Source organism: Oryctolagus cuniculus, chromosome 11 (assembly GCF_964237555.1).
Source record: "Oryctolagus cuniculus chromosome 11, mOryCun1.1, whole genome shotgun sequence".
Lineage (NCBI taxonomy): Eukaryota > Metazoa > Chordata > Mammalia > Lagomorpha > Leporidae > Oryctolagus > Oryctolagus cuniculus.
Window position 1 is genome coordinate 72076356 of NC_091442.1, and position 15867 is coordinate 72092222.

General features: G+C 40.6%; 1 protein-coding gene across 10 annotated transcripts in view; it reads left to right on the forward strand.

Moving 5' to 3' along the window:
• The window catches only part of FRS2 (fibroblast growth factor receptor substrate 2), a 121940-nt gene that overhangs the window by 61993 nt on the left and 44080 nt on the right, over nucleotides 1–15867 (forward strand). For all 10 annotated transcript variants that reach the window (XM_051845655.2, XM_051845654.2, XM_070052609.1 and 7 more), the window contains 2 exons: nucleotides 7585–7680; nucleotides 8911–8953. The gene's annotated coding sequence lies outside the window, so the exon portion shown is untranslated. The remainder of the gene's footprint in view (nucleotides 1–7584; nucleotides 7681–8910; nucleotides 8954–15867) is intronic.

Here is a 15867-nt window from a genome sequence, read left to right on the forward strand (position 1 = left end):
CCGGGCGCCGGCCACCTATGAAGGTTTAAGAGGAGACATTTAATCCTAATTTTACTGAGGTAGTCGTGCTCTGTAGCACCTGGTAAGATCCCTTCTATTTAAGCTGTAATTGATCTGAAGAGGATCTTTCTATGAGTGGCTTGCTCAGGAATTCCTAATGTTGGAGCTTCTGTTAAAAGTTCTTTAATTCTTTGGAATACCTTTTGTAGCTCCCTTGTCCAGCACAGTGCATCTGTGTCAGGGCCTTTTAAAGTTTTGTGTAAAGGGTTGGAATCCAGATCCTGAAATCCTTATTCCATAGAATCCTGCCATCAGGGATTCCCAGTGTTGGAGCTTCTGTTAAAAGCTCCTTAATTCTTTGGAACAACTTTTGTAGCTCCCCTGTCCAGCACAATGTGGGTCAGGGCCTTTCAAAGCTTCGTACAAAAACTTGGAATCCAAATCCTGGAGTCCCTATTCCACAGATTCCTGCGATTTCCCGAAATGTCCTTAGTTGCTTTTTAGTCTGTGGTGCCCCTCTACATAGAATAGCTTCCTTTCTCTTGACTGAAAGAGCACACTTTCCTGGGGTTAGAATATATCCCAGGTAAACTACCTCTTGTTTAGAAACCAAAGCTTTTGTTTGGGAAATTCTGTATCCTTACTTTCCCAGATTTTGGGTTTAATGGGATGCAGAAGAAATTATCCCTTAGGCAAAGGTTTAGCACACAATAGGATGCATTGAAACAACTGTCTCATTAGTAGCCATAAGGCCTTTAACCATTCTGTACTTTGTATTTGACTTTATGTTAAATACACGGATCAAAGAGTCCATGTTTGAGACACTTAATCAACTTTAAAGGAGCACCCAAGATTACAAGCAATGGAATTGGACACATAGACATAACTAAACTTATGATATGTAAGAATTTAACACACTAGAACAAAGAAAATCTGGGAACAAGTTTTACCATTAATTCTAATATTGTAAGTCTTTGAAGACAGAGGTCCTGCATCAGAAGTTAGTACACAAATGACTCCTGTTGTTGATTTAACAATTAACATTCATATATATGACATCAGTGATCACCCAAGGCTCTTGACATGAACTGCCTAGACTATGAAAGCCTTTTGAGTCCATGAACTCCATCAGTATTTAAAGGCCATAAGCAAAGTGGAAGTTCTTTCCTCCCTTCAGAGAAAAATATAATTCTTTTTTGAGGATCATTTCTTTCCAGTGGGGTCTTATTGTGGTCCTCTGTGAAGGGACAGTTTTCCATGCCAGAAATGCTCTCGTGGGCTTTTCAGCCAGACCAGAATGCCTTTAGGGCTGACTCTGAGGTCAGAGTGCTACTTAAAGTAATTGCCATTCTATGGGCCTACTATATGGATTGCTTCCGTGTTGGAGCATTTAGTCTCCTTTAATCCTATCTATCATTTTTTTTTTTTTTTGACAGGCAGAGTGGACAGTGAGAGAGAAAGAGAGAAAGCTCTTCCTTTCTCCGTTGGTTCACCCTCCAATGGCCGCTGCGGCCGGTGCACCATGCTGATCCGAAGCCAGGAGCCAGGTGCTTCCTCCTGGTCTCCCATGCAGGTGCAGGGCCCAAGGACTTGGGCCATCCTCCACTGCCTTCCCAGGCCACAGCAGAGAGCAGGACAGGAAGAGGAGCGACCGGGACAGAATCTGGTGCCCCAACCGGGACTAGAACCCTGTGTGCTGGCGCCACAGGCAGAGGATTAGCCTGTTGAGCCATGGCACCGGCAATCCTGTCTATCATTATTAACTTGACCCCATCTATATGATCACTTTAACACTGAATCCTATCTATATGATTATTTTAACAATTAAGATGATACTTTTCTAGTGACACTTTAAAAATCAGATTTTGTTGGCCGGCGCTGCAGCTCAATAGGCTAATCCTCCACCTAGCAGCGCCGGCACACCAGGTTCTAGTCCCGGTCGGGACGCCAGATTCTTTCCTGGTTGCCCCTCTTCCAGGCCAGCTCTCTGCTCTGGCCAGGGAGTGCAGTGGAGGATGGCCCAAGTGCTTGGGCCCTGCACCCCATGGGAGACCAGGAGAAGCACCTGGCTTCTGCTTTCGGATCAGCGTGGTGCGCCGGTTGCAGCGCGCCAGCCATGGCAGCCATTGGAGGGTGAACCAACGGCAAAGGAAGACCTTTCTCTCTGTCTCTCTCTCTCTCACTATCCATTCTGCCTGTCAAAAAAAAAAAAAAAATCAGATTTTGTTGTATATGAAAAACTAAAGCCTATCTTAATAGTATTGAAGATAAGCTGTTTCACGTGAGTTTTTTAGAAAAGAAAATTAGGAATTAAAACTCTAATTTTTTCTGTAAATTTTAAAAACTTAATGGAATACTTACATTATATCTATATAGAGATGAGAGAGAAAAATATTTTAAGTATTCAGAAAAGTACAGAAAGTATTTTGGTAAACACTTATATCCCCACTCTTAAATCTCAGCATTTCTTCCCTGACTTCTCTGAGTGTATGAAATAGCAATCAGTCATTTAGAAGCGTTTCAGGTCACTCACTGTGAATGGAAACCAATTATTCTGTGTGCTATGTGTAGCTTACTCTTAATTCCCTAAGACCTAAGGGCAGCATGTTGTTTGGATCTATACCTTAATAATCGAGATTTCTTCTTAATAGTAAATAAATAGTAAAGCAACTTTAGAAGATTGGAGCAAATTTCTTTAACTTTTGTTTATCTGTTTGAAAGGCAGAGACAGAAACTTAACAGCTGCATCTAGGCCAGGCCAAAGCCAGAAGCCAGGAACTCAGTCCATGTTGTCTGTGTATATCCCTATGGTAGGGACTCTAGTGTTTGAGCCATCACCAGCTGCTTCCCAGGGTGCACAGCAGTAGAAAGCAGTAATCAGAAGCAGAGTGGGGCCTCAGAACCAGGTACTTGGCTGATACGGGATGTGAGCATCCAAAATGGCATCTTAATGGCTGTACCAAACACCTGTCCCCCTTCTATCGTTATCTTTTTAAAAGATTTATTTATTTATTTATTTGGAAGGTAGAGAGACAGAGACAGTCTCCTGTCAGCTGGCTCACTCCCCAAAGGACCATAGCAGCTGAGGCTGAGTAAGACAGGTTAAGGCTGGTGAGCTGGGAACTCAGTCTGGGTATCCCACATGGGTGGTAGGGAATCTACTACTTGAGCCATTGCCAGCTGCCTTCCAGGATGCATATTAGCAGGAAGCTGGAATCAGGAGCGGAGTTGGGACTCAAACCCAGGCCTTCCAATATGGAACGTAGGCCCCACAAGAGTGGCATCTTAACTGCAAGGCCAAATATCTACCTTGAGCACATTTCTTAAATGCACAGCCTGGACTTACATATCACCACTGTGGGGCTGATGTGAAATTTTTTACTATCAATTTTATTCCTGGTTACTACAGAGTGTAGCAGTGAAAAAGGCAGATCTTTGAACCCTGGAGCCGTCTGATTTGGCCATGTGCTTAACCACTAATGTTTTATTAATGCTTTTCCATTGAGATATTCTGAGAATTAAATGAATAATGTTGGGCAGGCATGGTTCAGCTTGGGACATCCTCATCCCATATTAGAATCCCTGGATTCTAGTTCAGCTCCATTTCTGATCTTGGTAATGCACACACTGGCGGGGAGAAGATAGCCTGAGTACTTGGGTTGCTACCATCCATATGGGAAACCTGGAAGGAATTTCAGGCTCCTGACTTGAGCCTGGCACAGACCTGGCTAATGATGGCTTTTGGAGGGTGAACCAGTAGATGGTTTGTGTCTGTTCCTCTCTCTCTCTCTCTCCCCTCCTTTCTCTCTCTTTTTTTCTCTCTCTCTCTTTCTCTCTCTCTTTCTCTTTCTCTCTCTCTCTTTCTCTTTTTCTCTTTCTCTTTCTTTCTCACTATTGAGGGCTTTTGGAGGGTGAACCAGTAGATGGTTTGTGTCTGTTTCTCTCTCTCTCTCTCTCTCTCTCTCTCTCACACACACACACACACAAACACACACACACAAGTATGTACATACTCACATTTTCTGTCTCTCTGCCTTTCAAAAAAATATTAAAGGAAAACTGGGGCCGTTGCTATGTATGGCATAGTAGGTTAATCTCTGCCTGTAGGACTGGCATCCGATATGGGTGCCAATTCTAGTCCCAGCTGCTCCTCTTCCAATCCGGCTCTCTGCTGTGGTCTGGGAAAGCAATAGAAGATGGCCCAAGTGCTTGGGCCCCTGCACCTGCCTGGGAGACCTGGAAGAAGCTTCTGGCTTTGGATTGGCACAGCTCCAGCTGTTGCAGCCATTTGGGGAATGAACCAATGGATCGAAGATCTTTCTCTCTGTCTCTCCTCCTCTTTGTCTGTAACTTTACCTCTCAAATAAATAAAATTTAGAGAAAAAGAAGAAAAAAATGAGCTATGTCAGTATCTGGCACATAGACGTTTCTCGACAAAGGTGATTTCATGTAGTTGCACTTTCTAAAGTCTATAGTTTCTGGATGACAGGGGAACATTGCTGTATAAAAATATTCAAGGGTTCTCTGTGTTCTCAAACAAAGCAGATTTTAACATTAAATTTCATCATCCAACTCTTGGAACTCCTGCTGATTGTTTTCATTGTACTCCTGTACTCCTGGTTTATTTTTATACCTAAGGTCTGGTAGGCACATAACAAGTGCTTTGTGAACCTTAAACTAAGTGAAAAGATTGTTCAGATGAAAGGTATGTGGATAAATTAGTTTTTGGGCAATACTAGAGAACTCTTGCCAGAACTGGTATCTTTGTTTCGGTCTTCAGGGACTATTAAATGTAATCATTGAGTCATACTTGCTGTTTTCTCTGTCCCCTGGCTATCTATCTCTTAAGATTCTGAAGTTTGCCAGCCACAGGATGCTTAAAAGGCAAAGTAGGCCTCTTAGCCCAGGGGGAGTTTGTTTATTTAAAGAAAAGAATAATTAAGTTCAAACATCCCTATCATGTCATAGCTAGCTAGTGTAGTCATGTTAAGAATTAGTAAGTTCTTTTGATTCTTTATGGTGGCCATGATACCTCAAGGTAACATAAAATTGGAAGTAAACTTTCCCTGTGATTACTTGGAACTTTATGATGTAATCCCAGACAGAACTCCCTAAGGACATGGGAGAAAAGGACTGTCATATATCTTACTAGTTGTTTCTGTTCTTTTCAATATTTATTTATTTATTTGAAAGAGAGCAGGAGACAGAGAGAGAGAGATATCTTTCATCCACTGCTTCACTTCTCAGATGGCCACGTCAGCCAGGGCTGTGCCAGGCTGAAGCCAGGAGCTTCTTCCAGGTATCCCACATAGGTATAGGGACCCAAGTACTCGAACCATCTTTCACTGTTTTTCCCAGGCCTTTAGCAGGGAGCTGAATCAAACGTGGAGCAGCCGAGACTTCAAATGGCACCCATTTGGGATGCCAGCACTGCAGGCGACAGCTTTACCTGCTGCACCACAGCGCCAGCCCTATATTTGTTGTTTCTAAATGAGCCTCTTTCTTCTACCATTCTTTCTAGAGTTATGATACAAATGATTTAAAAACAAAACAATAGGGGCTGGTATTTGTGGCACAGTGGGTTAAGCTACCACTTGCAACACCAGCATGCTATATCAGAGTGCAGGGTTGAGTCCTAGCTGTTCCACTTCTGATCCAGCTCCTTGCTAATGTGCCTGGGAGAACAGAATTAACAATTCTGTAACTGGAAATGTGAATTGGAATATTAGTGAGGACTCATGATCTGTTTACTGTAATAAATACCTAGTCCTCATTCTGTGCCCTGAAAAGGCCTTGAAGCAATTTTGACCTAGTCACACAGTACACTCCTAGTCTAGTTTATGGTATCTAAATACCATTTCCCACTTTATAAGAAAGGTACCCCCTGAGTAATCAGTCAATAAGTGAGAATTCTTCTTTATAGGGTTCTTAACATTAAGCCTAGAAGGAATGACGGGATTAGAAAAATCAACATTTTAAAGCCCTTGATGAAATAATGGATCTAAAAATGGTCAGTGATTCCAAAGCAATTAGGTAAACAACCAGTGGATCAGGCTGGCAAAACTAGTTCATCTTAATATCGTTAAAAATGGGGAAAGTAGACATGTGCAGAAATATTCACCACTACCTAGGAAGTATTTGAAAGATGTCCCTCATATTACCACTTCCACCACTTACCACCATGGTCCAAGCCCACTTACTTCACATCTGCATTATCATAATTGTCCCCTGGTCTGATCTTTCAGCCTCTCTCTTGCTTACCTCAACAAGTCAGTCAGATTAGCCATTTCCAAAAGAAAGTCAGATCACATCATTCTGCGGATCAAAATTCCATTGGAGCTCATCTCATCAGTTTAAAACCAAAACCGAGACACAAAGAGCCTTGATCTGTTATCTCTCTTCCTCCTCTCTCTCACCTGATCTCTTATCACTGTCTCTGCCTTTGCTCATTCCACTCAGTGATCGTTTTTCTTTCCTCAAGCCTACTCTCAGTTTATGGCCTCAGAACTTGTTTTTCCATCTGCTTGGATCACCCGAACTGTTTGTGGCTTATTCCTCCTCCTTTTCCTTTAGAAGTTGGTTTTTACAAGTCATCAAAGAGATCTGCCCTGGTACCCTGAGCAACCCCAACATAGCTACCTTGGGCTTTCCTTATCTGGAATAGACTAGGCAAGGGAAAATGAGTTGTAAATTCTATAGATGTTAATCTCCAAACACTTCATTAATTTTTCAGATCTCTGTGTCTAAACATCTATAGTTATGTTATCCTCTTTAAAGACTATTATATTCCCAACTTGAAAGAATTAATGAAGATATCTCTATCATGGCAGTTTTGTTATTGTTTTACTTTTAAAGATTTATTATTTAACTCACATGCAGAGTGAGAGAGAGAGGGAAAGACAAAGAAAGAAAGAAATCTTGTATTCACTGATTCACTCCCCAAATGGCTGCAATGACTAGGACTGGACCAGGCCGAAGCCAGGAGCCAGGAACTCCATCCTGGTCTCCCACAAGGATGGTGGGGACTCAAGTACTTCAGTCATCTTTTGCTGCCTTCTTATGCTGGTGTGTAAATAAGGAGCTGGATTGGAAGCAGCATAGCTGGGACTCAGTTGCTTCAAAGATATCAATAAAACTGACAAAAATCCTCATTGGTATTTAAATTCTAGGTGTAAGAGGGGAAGTAGATAATGAATATAATAAATAGTTAAATTTATTATGTTCAAAATATTCAGTGTTTCGGCTCCATCAAGGCCCGCCTTTTTTTTTTTTTTTTTCTTTTTCTTTTTCTTTTTCTTTTTTCTTTTTTCTTTTTTCTTTTTTTTGGTCTGTAAAAGACACTCAAGAATTAGAAGGCCTGGGTGGCTGAGAGGCATTCAGGATCGAAGAGTTCTGGTTCTGTGAGACAGTAGCCTATTTGGTATTCCTCCTGCCTCACTCTCAACTGTGTTAATAATGTTTGTATTAGAAAGTTGCTCAAATAACTGTGGTTACCATAATTTGGTTAATTATCCTTGAAGAGTTTATGATTTTTGTCAGGATGTTCGGAAAATGGCATTCTTAGTAACTGCACCTTTATTTCAGAAATGACCACTAAGAAGTAGACACCCAGATGCAAAAGTGATGAAGCAGCCCATTTGTCACAAAGTAAGATGCAGCAGTGGCTTTTCAACCAGATTAGTAAGTATGGACAGTTTTATTCAAATTTTACAGTTATTTTATCTATTTTGAAAAATATTTAATAGTATGGTGTATAATTTAAAGGTATCACCTTATATTTTTGTTTTTATTTTGTATTTCAAATACTAGCACGTACTATTTCTACACAATGTGTGTATTCTGTACCTTTTAAAAGTCAAAAAGGTAATAATACGGAATCACAGCTTTAGAAAAAAAATGTATGGGAAAGACTCATTGTAATGTCACTATCCAAATATAGCTGCTCTTATAATGTTTGGATAATTGTTTTTCCTTGGAGCCTTTGCTTCACATATTTTGTAAAACATAATTTTGATTGTGGTGTTAGAAAGAACATGTTTCTTGCACATCTTTAAAAATTAAATTTATTTCAGATGTCTTTTCTTGGAATTAAAACTGTACCCTTCTGTGTGGGGTTTCTTATTGGGGTGATGTAAATATTCTGGAATTAGATGGTGGTGATGGTTACAAAACTTAGTGAAAATGTTAAAAACCACTGTTTAAAGGAATGCATTTTATAGTACCTAGGAAAAAAAAAGTTTCCTTCAGAAATACCCAGTCTTGGAGAGAGTAACACCTAGTTGAACTATAAATGTTTTACATTGTGAAAATGTGCCACACATCATTGCAAATGTATACCTAGCAAAAATGACTTGATGTTCACTTAATAGAATAGGTATTTTTGTAATTTTTTTAAAAAAGATTTTATTTATTTGAAAGAGTTACAGAGAGAGGTAGAGACAATGAAAGAGGTCTTCCACCCACTGGTTCACTTCCCAGATGGCTGCAACTGCCAGAGCTGAACTGATCAGAAGCAAGGAGCTTCTTCTGAATTTCCCATATGGATGCAGGGGCCCAAGGACTTAAGCCATCCTCCGCTGTTTTCCCAGGCCATAGCAGAGAGCTGGATCAGCAGAGGAGCAGCCAGGACTTGAACTGGCACCGATGTGGGATGCCAGCGCTGCAGGCTGAGGCTTTAACCCACTGTGCCACAGCGCTGGCCCTGCTATCTTTATAATTTTAAAAGTAATAAATTTTATAAATATTTTTATTTCAAAAGTACTTTTACTGTTGGAAACTTGCTATCTCGTAGGCTTTGGTGATATCAAGTGTCATAATATTCTGAATGTACTATGTTAGTATCTTGTAACTTCATTTTCAAGAAACTGTTTGAAACTAACATTTCAACTTTTCTGCTTGAAATTTTTTTAGGAGCAAAATTGTATCTGTTTTTCTCAGAAGAGAACACCACAAGGTAAGAACTTGTTTATGTCATAGTAAAACAAATGTAGTTGAATTACTCTTAATTGCTCTTAATTTCTTAAATGCTTTACCTTGTATTTATTTCATATCTTTTCTTGATTATTAGAAGATTTTTACAAATTAGCCTCTTTTTCATTGCCTTGGAGTTTGCTAATAAGACATAGATCATTTTGTTTGAAGTTAGAGTTAAAAAGCTGTGATAGAAGAAGCTATTTTTGAAATTCAAATACTGCTTATTCCTAGCAGCCTTAAGAGTGAGTTTATCCCTATAAGGAAAAAAATTATTTTCTTTGATTGGAGGCTCAGTCATCATTTACTTAGGGGAATTACCAAATGACTTTGGTAGAAATTCTCTTAGGGGCTGTAAATGAAAGAAGATTGTTTAGTTATGTTCTGTCCCATGGACATTGTTTAACTCCTGTGTGTACTTCAGTAAATGGGATGTTTCCTACTAAGTAGGTAGGAAAAGGTTTAAGTAAATTCTAATATGAATACATTTAATTTCTTGAACACTTTTTCAGTGGATTTTTAATAGTCATTAATTTCTGTTACTTTTAAAAATATTTATTTATTTGAAAGGCAGAGTTAGAGAGAGACAGATAGAGACAGAAAGAATGGGCCTCCATCCATCGGTTTACTCCCCAAATGGCTGAACAGCCTGAGCTGTGCTGGTCTGAAGTCAGGAGCCAGGAGCTTACCCCAGTTCTCCCACATAGGTGTAGGAGCCCAAGTACCTGAGTCATTCTTTGATGCTTTCCCAGTTGTACCAGCAGGGAGCTGGACTGGAAAAGAAGCAGCCAGGACTCAAACTGGCACCCAAATGGGATGCCAGTCCTGCAGGTGGTGGTTTTACCCACTGTGCCATATTGCCTGCCCCAATTTCTGTTATTATTTTCTTTAGACTTCTGGAGTATGACATATTCAAGCGTGTAGATACAAAATCTCGTACGTGGGCATTTTATGTAGTAGTTAACATGCCTGTATCCTACATTAGAATATCTAGGTTCAGTTCAAAGCTCTGGGTCCTGACTCTGAGACTCCTACCTCCTGCTGGAGGATAGTAATTGGGCTCCTGCCACCCATGTAGGAGACCTAGATTGAGTTCCCAGCACCCCACTTTTGCCTGCCCTAGCACCCTCTATAGTGGGCATGTGGAGAATGAACCAGTGAATGGGAGCTCTCTGTTTCTCTGTTTCTGAAATTAAAAGAAGATCTCCTTATTGATTTGTTTACTGTATTATGGCAAAAACTTGAAAGCAGTTACTTGTCAGCCTTAAAGTTATTTTGGGGGTCTTGCATTGTGGCATAGGGTGTAAAGCCAACACCTGTGACACCAGCATCCCATATGGATGCTGGTTTATATCCCAGCTGTTCCATTTCTGATCCTGCTTCCTGCTAATGTGCCTGGGAAAACAGTGGAGGATGGCTCAAGTACTTGGGCTCTGCCACCCACATGGAAGACCTGGAAGAAGCTCCTGGCTTCAGCCTGGCCCAGCTGTGGCCCTTGGGGCCATCTGGAGAGTGAACCAGCAAATGGAAGATTGCTGTCACTTTTTCTCTCCCTGTGTCTCTCTAACTCTTCCTAAATAAATAAATACATCTTTTGTTAAGAAATTATTTTGGCTAAATTTTCTCTAATTTTTTGGGATAGGTATTAGTGATCACTTTAGGTTAATTCAGTTTGTCAACTGAAAATGCTTTTAAAGTAAATTATTCAGATTAGTAATTTTTATTGTCTTTTTTTCAATAACAAGTTCACTTAGGAAAAGGGCAATTTCTGGCTCATTTCTTTTTTTATTTAGAAATGTTTATTTTTCTGAAAAGCAGGGAGAGATAGGCAGGCAGAGAGAATTCCCATCTGCTGGTTCACTCTCCAGATGTTCGCAACAGCTGAGACTGAGGCTGGGCCAGGCTGAACCAGGAGCCAGGAACTCCATCCCAATCTCCAAAGTGGGAGGCAAGGACCTAAGTACTTGAGCTGTCACCCACGGTTTCCCCAGATGTGCATGAGCCAGAAGCTTGTTCTGAAGCATAGTCAGGGCTTGCTGTGTTATGGGATGCCCACCGTGCAAGCCGCGCCTTAATCTGCTGCACTACAACACTGGCCTCTATTATTTTTCTTTCTCAAAGCAGTCATATTCTACAAATCCCCATTGCTGAATCTAACATAGAGTGAAAACTTAATAATTATAGATTAAATGCAGGGTTCTAAACTCGGGGTGTAGAAACACCATTTCCTGTGTAATGGCACCGTATCAGGACAAGCCACTTTTCTTTGATCCCTTAGCCAGAATTTGAGAGGGAGCTCCAAGTCCTAGCTGATGGTATTCCCTATAGTAGTGAAGAGGAGAGAGGGAGAGACTGATGAGAGGATGGGATCACCTCTGACATGAAGCAGATGGTAGTGATAACAGAGCTCAGGTTTGGGAAAGGCTGTTATTGGTGGGAGAATCTAGAGGACCTTGTTAGGAGCGATTTCTTAATATAGAAGAATCTTAAGGGCACTTAGTTCTGTGGGCTAGGAGGAAACGTGAAAGCGCTTCAGCAATGGAATAGAAAAGGAGAAGTGTCTTGGTCTGTGTTGCTATAACAGGGTGCCCCAGACCAACGTATAAAGAACAGAAGTTGGTTTCTCACAGTTCAGGAGACTGGGTGGGAAGTCCAAGATCAGGTGCTGGCAGGTTCTGTTTTCTGTTGGGGGTTGCATCTTCTGTAGGGGAGGAGTGAACATTGGGAGGGCTGCGTGAAACCCCTTTAATGAGCTCTTTAACCCCATTTATGAGAGAGGAGCCCTCATGGCCAAACTATACCTTAAGGCCCTATCTCTTAATACCATTACATTGGTCACTAAGTTTCAGTAACTGAATTTTGAAGGGCATATTCAGACCACAGCAGGAAGAAGGGAATTCACATACCTGCCAAAAGTGATGGCAAGGTTGAGACTTGTTGAAAGTAGTTATTTATATGTTAGCACTTAAATATTTATATTCATTGGTGAGAAGAAACGAAACTTTAAAATAATTTTCCAATGTATTTGTGAGGCAGAGAGGGAGAAGGAGAGAAAGTGGAAAAGGGAGAGAAAACTATCCATTGATTCACTCCAAATGCTTACAACTGGCCGAGGCTGGATGGAGCTGAAACTCATTCAGGTTTCTCTCATTGGTAGCAAGGACCACTTACCTGAGTCATCACCCCCCCCACCTCCCCAGAGACCAAAAGTTCTTGATTATATTGATTTCTACAGGTTCCATGTTTTGTTGAATACTCTTGTTAAAATTTAATTCAGAAAATTAGACATCAGGTAACACAGTTTCTTTCTTCTTTTCTTTCTTTCAATTGATTTTTTTGGAAGTCAGAGTTACACAGAGAGAGAGAGATTTTCCATACACTGGTTCACTCCCCAGATGGCCTTGACAGCCAGGGCTGGGCAAGGCTGAAGCCAGGAGCCTTGAGGTTCTTCTAGGGGCCCAAGCACTTGTGCCAGCTTCCATTGCTTTCCCAGGCACATTAATGGGGAGCTGGATCAGAAGTGGAGTAGCCAGGACTCGAACCAGTGCCTATATTCGTTGCTAGTATCGCAGGCAGTGGCTTTATCTGCTACTCCACAGCACTGGCCCCATCCTAGGATATTCTTAAGTTGAAAGGTGCAGTAGGGTAATCCTCTGCCTGCGGTGCTGGCATCCCCTATGGGCACTGGTTCGAGTCCTGGCTGCTCCACTTCTGATCCAGCTCTCTGCTATGGCCTGGGAAAGCAGTAGAAAATGGTCCAAGTCCTTGGGCCCCTGCACCTGTGTGGGAGACCCGGAAGAAGCTCCTGGCTCCTGGATTCGGATCCGCTCAGCTCCGGCTCTTGCGGCCATTTGGGGAGTGAACCAGTGGGTGGAAGACGTTTCTCTCTCTCTTTGTAACTCTCCTCTCAAATAAATTAAAAAGTCTTTTTTTAAAAAATGAAAGAAGTGTTTCATACCAGGAAGAATCTCCTAGCCTGAGAATTTACAAAGGCACACATATAAACAAAAATAGAAGCAATGAATAATGTAGGTATAGTAACTTAACCTTAAGGTTTGCTGATGTGGCATTGGTTAAGTTAAAATGGATTTGATTCTCCTCTGTTATATAGGAAGGTATTTCATAAATGTTTCTAGTTTAGAACAAAGGCTAAGAATTTAGGCATTTATAGTTTTGAGCTGATAATTTATTAAAGGTTAAGTGTCTAATTTTGATGAATAGGAGATTAGAATCCTTTTGTGGATATGTATGTAATAAACAGTTTGATCGCACATATTTCAGACTGTAGTAATCCTCTCCCCCCAGATTATTTGTCCATGGTGTGAAAATAAAAGATTTGTCCATACAAGAAAATACAAGCTCTGTGTCTTTATTCCCGAGAGGCTTAATTTGGCTCAGATCCACTGGTAGTGGTACACGCAGAGCTCAAGACTGGCTTTGAGTCATCCAGTGCTGTTACAGATCTGGAGTGTGTGCAGATAGTCTAACTACTTGGTTTCAATACCTACATCACATTTGAGCTTGTGGGTTGTATCTGTGGGTAGTGGAATAAAGGAATTTTTTATGCAGACTGAAGTTTGAACTTAGGAGGTTTAACATGTTGGAGCATGAACTTTGAATTTTAGCAGTGATTTTTTTTCTTCAAACATAGATTATGGTATTTAAGGCCACAGGCCTTCTGAATCTGATTTCTTATTGTTTATTAAGGCCTTGTGTATTATAGTTCAATTTAATTTAAGTTGAACTTACCCCATAAACATGTGGATAAAAGAATGCCATTATTTTAGATACCTCTTTGTTTGGTGTTCTACTCTTAGACTTCCATATGAGCTCGCTTGATTTTATTTTTTTCAGCTACTTGCTTTTAGATTATGAAAAAAAAAATTTGCAAAACTCAGAATAGGTTGAAACTCCACACAAATTGCTGCCACAGAACAAAAGTGCTGATCAAGTTAAATCAACCTCTATAATGTGTATTGAAAGGAAAAACCTCTCTTCTCTCCCCCAATTTGAAGAACAAGCATTTTTCCTGCCAAGAAGGACTGACTTTAAATGGACCAGCTGTCCATATTAGGAGCCTGGGGTTGCTAAGGTGACCGTGGCTGTTTGGAGAAGAATGCAGCTGAGAGGGCAGTTCTTGATGTGTGAGCTGAGGGAAAGAATGTGGTGTGATTGTGCATCATTTCTGTTAATCACATGCTCACAAAGTGCTGTGTGGGCAGCCTGTAGAAACTACAAATTTAGTGCTGGAGCTTGTGTGTGGTTGAAATTATTCTGTTTTCATGTGAGCTAGAGGCTTGCAGTTTAGAAGGAAAATGTCTACCTTGTCTGTGTGTATCTGGGGTGAAGGGGGCATTCTTTGATGCTGGATGAAAAGAGAGTTTATTTCACTTGATGGGCATGTATGTTCATTTTTTAAAAGTGTTTTGTCTGAAGATAAATCTCTTTCCAACTCATCCTTCTCAGGCCTTTTCAGCCATATGCAGTGTTAATAGTTCCTCCAAGTGAGTGAACGATGTGTTCCTTGTAATTGTTGACTTTTTTTGGCACCTTAATTTCAGAGTTATTTGGAAAGTCCTAAAAATACTTTTCTACTTGTTCCATTTCCATTCTTTGTTTCATTCTTACTGAATATAGTGTTATTGTATCTTATACATTAAATGTTGCCCAAAGCATCCAAAGAAAGGTTCCGGCATTATGTTTGACAAGTAACTAGCCCATTTTGTAAAAGTGATAATTCAAGGAGAATGAGAAGGATCAAACTAATATCCCACTTACCTGAGACACCACATAGATTTTACCGTAGGCATCTTTGCTAAGACTTAAAATGACACCTAGATATAGGCATTGATAAGACAACCGTTTGTTGTTTTGGTGTTTGTTTTCTATCCTTGTTTCTAATCTTGTAGTATTGTGTTCATCTTAAGTGAAGGCATAAATGTGTAATGTATTTAACATGTAAAGTAGTTGAAATAGTGGCAGTCTTGTATTATGCTGGCATCGTATTTTTTCCTTTTAAGCATTTTATTTTTGTGGCCAGCATTGTGGCACAGTGGGTAAAGCTGCCACATAGGATGTTCACATCCCATATGAATGCCAGTTCAAGTCCCAGCTGTTCCACTTCCAATCCAGCTCCCAGCTAATGCCCCTGGGAAGTAGTAGATGATAACCTGAGTGCTTAGACCTCTGCCACCCACGTGGGGGACCCAAATGGAGTTAGCCATTTGGGAAATGAACCAGCTGATAGAAGATATATCTCCCACTCCTCCCCCCAATAAGTCTTCCTTTCAAATAAATATATATAATTTATTTTAAAATATTTATATGTATGTGTATATATATTTGAATGGCAGAGAGATATTTCCCATCTGCTGATTCACTCCCCAAGTGCCAGCAACAGCTGAGGCTAGGCTAGACCAAAGCCAGGAGCCCAGAATTCAATCTGGTGTCCCACATGGGTGGCAGGAATGCAGTTACTTGAGCCATCACCTGCCGCCTCTTGGAGTATGCATTAGCAGGAAGCTGGGATGAAGAAGGGGAGCTGGGACTTGAACCCAGGCACTCCAATGTACGATGCAGATGTTCCAAGCAATGTTTTAATTGTGACAAACACTTGTCTCTTAATTGTCTACTTGCTTTGACATATTGCTTTTTAACTGATTTGCTGAAGAATGGAGGGGAATTAAAGGGCATAATAATTTGATATGTGAGTTCAGTTGGTTGTCACCTCTTATGTAGAACTTGATAACTTTTGATGGCATCCCTATAACCTGTTCTCTCCCCCCAGATATGACAAAGTATAATCAGTTTCCATGAGTGTGCCTCAAAGCAGTCCTTAATTTTATGTTGTTAAATATAAAAGGGCACTTCAAAAACCCACCATTTTCAGTTTGTTGT